Genomic DNA, 7,057 nt, shown 5'->3' on the forward strand with positions numbered 1-7,057 from the left:
AAAGAGGCAGAATATCAAGTTTTTTGAATAGTTTAGAAACTGAAATCAGGTTCTTTCTAAACTTAGTACGTAAAGACAATTTCTAATAATCTATATTTTATTCCTATTAAAGGATAAACATCTCCCACTGCAACAGCTGCCACTTTTACAGTAGTGCCCATGTGGACGGTGTTTTTATTTTCATTTAGTTGTTGGGTTTCCTGGAACCTTGCAATGAATTGCGGACATGATTAATGGCATCTGTATCTACACTCCAGGTTCTGGTAGATAACACCACTAAACATGTTTCAACTAATGAATTAAATACACCTATATTGTTCTTTAGTTCTAAAAAAACAGACTACCTTAATGTCCAAGTCCTATTTCCAATTTTTACAATCGGGACTACTAAGTCTTTTCTATAATATAACAGCTAGGGAATTGACAAACATTTTAAATCCTAAGAATCACAAAAATATTTGGTCAAGATCAATTCCTTAAAATCCCCATGAATTTTGTATGCCACGATAGTGTGGACATATACAAAATCAAAGAAGAGATTTTATCCATTAATTTTATTATCTCGTCAACTTTACTTTATGACGAATAAAATTAATAGTTGATCTTTCTTTGATCAAATATTTGGTCAAAACTTTTGAATTTTAAAATAACATTGATTCCTCAAACAATATTATTTAAATTCTCCAACACCTCAAACACCGTGAATTTTGCATGCCACGATAGTGTGGACGTATACAAAATTAAACATTTGTAAGAGGAGGGGTTTACCCATTAATTATCTTGTCAATAAATCTTTATGACAAATAAAATTACCTCAAACACCGTGAATTTTGTATGCCACGATAGTGTGGACGTATACAAAATCAAACATTTGTAAGAGGGGTTTTTAATTTTATTATCTTGTCAACTTATTTATTTGACAAATCAATAGTTGGTTTTCTTCGGTCACACAAATAATAGCAGTGACTCCGATGGGGAGGATACTATTAGACGTGCCTAAGTATATACCATTACTTGACACTAAATCCGTTAATAAGATTGTGTCCCTTCCAATGGAGATGATTACACGCTCTTAATTAACTTCCTATAGTCATCCAAAATGGAAGTTTAAGCTAGTGATCTGCAAACAAGCTCATCCGATATGGAGGAAGGCACTCAGAGCCAACACGCAAGCTTGTTGCATCACTTATAAACCAGTAATGGAGACCGTGGAATTTTTTTAAAAAATAAATCCCTCTCCCACTTAGTTATTTAAAGTGAGGAATTTTGACTATGCTAGCCTACTTAGCATGCATATTAACAAGCACACACAACACAGCATAAAAAGCAATAAATAGAAAAACTAATTTTCAACTATTATGACTTTTATCAATTGTTGTCCTCCGTGTGTCGCCAACCCTAGTTGCTGCCATCTTTGGCCACCGCCACCGGGTCTAGTTGTCGCATCCATCTTGCTCCTTGTTCCGCTGCGCCTCTGATCCTCAAAAGGTTCCACGCCTTGCAAGATTCGATCCGCAACATAAATAGAATTTTACATTTTTTGATCCTATATTCCTCGAAGAAATGTACATGTAAACTAGATCGAACATAAAATAAAATTTACATCCATCGATCCTATATTCCATAAAAGGAATGTATATGTAACTAGATCAAAAAATAAAATCCTAATAAAACTAAATACAGCTCCTGCTGTATTTTATAATACAATCATGTACATACAATAAAATGCCCTTGACATGTCCAAGGGTCCAATCACACACATAAAAACTATAAGCCATAATAGTTGGATCCTGCATCCACAAAGTTAGCACATCCTACTATTAACATGCCTAAATTATGTATGACATGTGCATAATTAAACTAATACCAAATACACAGAGGCAAAACCCTAGCTCTGATACCAATTATTGGTTGCTACTCGAAAAACCTAGAGGTTCCACTGTACAAAAATTTTGTACAAAGGTCTGAACCTTTTCCTAGCTACCATGTGTTCTTTTAAATTAAATTTTGGATCGCCTGCGGAACTTAACACGTTTGAGCCAAAACTTAATCTATTTGTTCTTTTAGGTTTAGACTTGGATCTCCTGCGGAACTTAACACGTTCGATCCAAATCACCTAAGTTATTAATTTCATTAAATAATAATTTCTATAATTGGTTCCCAGTACTGACGTGGCGAGGCACATGACCTTCTTGGATATGGGAACAACCACCACCGACTAGACAAAACCTTTTAAGGAAAGTTAATATTTAATTTCCTAAAATAACTTTAGGTTAACCGAAAATAACAATCAAATCACAAGGAAAAGAAGAAAACATAAGAACACTACATCGAAAATAAATTCGAAATACTAGAATCGTAAGCCTCTTGTATTTGGTATTATTTCCAAAAATAACTAGTATGATGCGGAAAGGAAAAATTACTAGTTATACATTTTAGAAAGACCTCTTGATCTTCTACCGTATTCCTCTTCTAACCTCGGACGTTGTGTGGGCAACGATCTTCCGAGATGGGAAACCACCAAAGCACCTTCTTCTCCTCCTAACTAGGTTCGACCAAATCAAAAGCTTCACCAAGGATGAAGAAAAACCACCAACCAAGCTCTGAGGGATGCAAGCTTTCTCTCCTTCTTCTTCTTCTTCTCCAAGTAGTATCCGGCCACCACAAGAGCTCCAAGCCAAGAAGGGTTTCGGCCACCACAAAGAGGAAGAGAAGGAGAAAGGATGGTCGGCCACAACACCAAGGAAAAGAGGGAGAGAATAATAGAAGTTGTAACCCATAAAGGCACTTCAACCCCTTCTTTTATATTCCTTGGCTTTGACAAATAAGGAAATTTATTTATGATAAAATTTCCTTAACTTCCTTGACAACAATTAATTAAAAAAAATTAAATAAAATTTCTTAATCAATTAATCATGGCTGGCCACCTCAAATAGATAAATTAGGAGAGTTTCAATTAACAAAATAAAACTTCCTAATTTGTTTCCAGAAATTTTAAAATAAAATTTCTCTTCAAAAATCCCTTCATGGTTGATAAAAAGAAATTTCTATAATTTTATTTTTCAACATGTGAATAATTTTACAAAGAGAAAAAATAAAATATCTTTCCAATCTACAAATAAGGAAAGAGATCTAATCTCTTTCTTTAATCTTTTGTAGATCCTTTTAAGAGAGATATTTTAATTTTAATTCTCTCCAATAAATTATATCTTCTACATAAGAAAAATTAAAATTAAAATTCTTTTTAATTTCATTAGGGCCGGCCCCCTTTAGCTTGGGTTCAAGCTAGGGCCGGCCACCCATAAACCATGCTTAGGCTGGCCCTAGCTTGATCCCCAAACTAGCTTGGCCGGCCTCCTTTAGGTGGGTATAGAAGGTGGGTATAGGTGGGTATAGTACTCTATAATTAAGAGGCTATGATAGGGACCGAGAGGAGGAATTGGTTTTGGTCTCCTGATAAAATTAAGCATCCCGTGTTCGCCCCGAACACACAACTTAATTTTATCAATAATAATTCATTCCACTAGAGAACTATTATTGAACTACCGTACTAATCCCAAATTATATTTTTGGGCTCCTTCTTATTATGAGTGTGTTAGTCTCCCTGTGTTTAAGATGTCGAATGTCCACTAATTAAGTGAGTTACTGACAACTCATTTAATTAATATCTTAATCCAAGAATAGTACCACTCAACCTTATCATCATGTCAGACTAAGTCCACCTGCAGGGTTTAACATGACAATCCTTATGAGCTCATCTTGGGGACATTATCAACCTAGATTAATAGAACACAGTTTCCTTTTATAATCAACAACACACACTATAAGTGATATTATTTCCTAACTTATCAGGCTTATTGATTCATCGAACTAAATCTCACTCATTGATAAATTAAAGAAATAAATATCAAATATATGTGCTTGTTATTATATTAGGATTAAGAGCACACACTTCCATAATAACTGAGGTATTTGTTTCTTTATAGAGTCAGTATAAAAGAAACGACCTCTAATGGTCCTACTCAATACACTTTAAGTGTACTAGTGTAATTATATAGTTAAGATAAACTAATACCTAATTACACTACGACCTTCCAATGGTTTGTTCCTTTCCATCTTGGTCATGAGCTACTGTTTATAATTTATAAGGAACCGATAACATGATCTTCTGTGTGTGACACCACACACCATGTTATCTACAATATAAATTAATTGAACAATTACATTTATCATAAATGTAGACATTTGACCAATGTGATTCTTATTTCTAGATAAATGTTTATACCAAAAGCTAGGCTTTTAGTATACATCCTAATACTAAGTGCGTCTGCCACCTTATTTGCTTTCCCTGGGTGGTAGAGAATGTCTATGTCGTAGTCTTTGACCAGCTCAAGCCATCTACGTTGTCGCATATTCAGATCCTTCTGAGTGAAGAAGTACTTCAGACTCTGATGATCTGTATACACTTTACACTGAGCTCCATACAAGTAATGTCTCCAAATTTTGAGAGCGAATACAACTGCTGCAAGCTCGAGGTCATGAGTAGGATAGTTCCTCTCATAGTCTTTGAGTTGTATGGAGGCGTAGGCGATTACCTTGCCATTTTGCATCAGTACTGCTCCTAGTCCCAATTTAGAGGCATCACTATAAATGTCAAAGCTATCTGTGTTTTCTGGTAGAGCCAGAATAGGTGCACTGGTCAATCTCCTCTTTAGCTCACTGAAGCTGTTCTCGCAGTCCTCTGTCCACTGGAATTTTCTGTTCTTCCTGGTGAGAGCTGTCAGTGGGGAGGCTATCCTGGAGAAATCCTCTACGAACTTTCTGTAATAACCTGCTAGTCCCAGAAAGTTTCTGATTTCACTGGCGTTCTTAGGTCTCTTCCAGTTACTCACAGCTTCTATTTTACTGGGGTCTACCATGATACCATCCTTGGAGATGATGTGACCCAGGAAGGACACCTGATCTAACCAAAATTCACATTTTGTGAACTTGGCGTAAAGCTGGTTCTGCAGAAGGGTCTACAATACTATTTTCAGGTGCTCTGCGTGTTCTTCCTGAGTTCTGGAATAGATAAGGATATCATCGATAAACACGATGACAAACTTATCTAAGTATTCCCTGAATACCCTGTTCATGAGGTCCATGAAAGTAGCTGGAGCATTTATCACGCCAAAGGGCATGACTACGAACTCATAATGTCCGTATCTAGTCCTGAACACTGTCTTGGGTATATCCCCTTCTTTAACTTTCACCTGATGATAACCTGATCTGAGGTCTATCTTAGAGAACACTGCTGCTCCCTTTAGCTGATCGAATAGGTCATCTATTCTGGGAAGAGGATACCTGTTCTTGATGGTGACTTGGTTCAGTGCTCGGTAGTCTATGCACAGGCGCATGCTCCCGTCCTTCTTCTTCACGAACAATACAGGCGCTCCCTATGGTGAGTGACTAGGACGTATGAAGCCCTTATCAAGTAGCTCCTATAGTTGCTCATAAAGTTCCTTCAGTTCTCCTGGAGCCATGCGATAAGGTGCTTTGGAGATAGGATTCGTACCGGGAATGAGTTCTATCTCAAATTCAATCCCCCTGTCTGGTGCTAGACTTGGTAACTCCTCAGGGAAGACTGCTGGGTAGTCACATACGACTCGGACTTCTGCTAGCTGTTGGTCCTTGTCCTGACTGGCATTGACTACATGCGCTAAAAATCCCGTACATCCTGTATCCATTAACTTCTGTGCTTTTAGAGCTGAGAGAAACTTCTTGGCCTTTCTCTTTGGTTCTCCGACGTATTCAAACTGTACTTCTGCTGCAGGTTGGAATATGACTTTCTGTTTACGGCACTCGATAGAGGCACCGTATCTTATTAGGAAGTTCATTCCAAAAATGACATCGTAATCAGTCATATTTAGCACTATCAGATCACAAAAAAGTTCCCTGTCTGCTATAATGACTGGCACTGCTCTGAGCCAGTGCGTGGATGCCATAATCTCTCCTGAAGGTAATGTTGTCAAAAACTGACTACTGAGTACATCTGGAGGTATCGCTATCTTTTCAGCAAATGCCCTGGATATATAAGAATGGGTTGCCCCAGTATCGAATAAGACAGTTGTACTTTGCTATAAAATACTAATCTAACCTGAAACAACTGTCGAGGCATTCGCTACGTCCTCTCTGGTGAGTGCATAGACCCTCGCATTGGTCGTAGCTGGAGGGGCTTCTAGTCTGCCCTGGTTGATGTGCGGACCATCTAAAGCGGCCTGCATGTGATGTAACTGAGCTGGATGGCCTCCATACTGTATCGGCTGTGGTTGAGGGAGACTTGTCTTGTTCAGGCATTGCTTAGCCATATGCCCTTCCTGTCCACATTCAAAGCATCCTCGTGTACCCTTGCGACAAACTCCAGGGTGGAATTTCCCACAAGTAGCACATTTGGGATAACTAGGTTGTTTACTAGCTGGTCCTCCTTTCGGGTAACTCCCTGGTTTGCGCTTGTTGCTGGAGTTCCCTTTCCAATTAGAGTTGTGGCCCTGTTGTTTCTGAGTACCTGAGCCTCCTTGCCCTTTGGACTCTGAGAGGACTTGCTTCTGCTGTTTGATATTGTTCTGGTAGTGTTCGGTGGTCAGAGCACTGCTGACTAGTTCTTCGGTGGTTTGCGGCCTATGAACGCCGCCAGCCACGTTCATTGCTATTTCCGGCCTCAGCATCTTGAGCATTAACCGGACTCGTTCTTTTTCGGTGCTGACTAGTTCGGGGCATAGACGAGCCAGTCTATTGAATTTCTTCACGGTTCCTCCACTGATAGGTTGCCCTGACGAAATTCAGTGAACTCGTCGTAGTGGCGGTTTGTGACCCGCATGTGAAAGAGCTCCTCGAAGAATTCTTTCTCGAAGTTAGCCCATGTCATCTGATTCACTGGGCGCTTCGCTCTAATTCTCTCCCACCACATACGTGCATCTCCTGTCAAGCAGAAGGAGGCGCACTTCACTTTTTCATGCTCTGGCCAGTCCAGAAGCTCCATCGTACTCTCCAGCGTTTTGAACCAGGCTTGAGCATCCCA

The sequence above is a fragment of the Zingiber officinale genome, chromosome 6A (assembly GCF_018446385.1).
Source record: "Zingiber officinale cultivar Zhangliang chromosome 6A, Zo_v1.1, whole genome shotgun sequence".
In the NCBI taxonomy this organism is placed as follows: domain Eukaryota; kingdom Viridiplantae; phylum Streptophyta; class Magnoliopsida; order Zingiberales; family Zingiberaceae; genus Zingiber; species Zingiber officinale.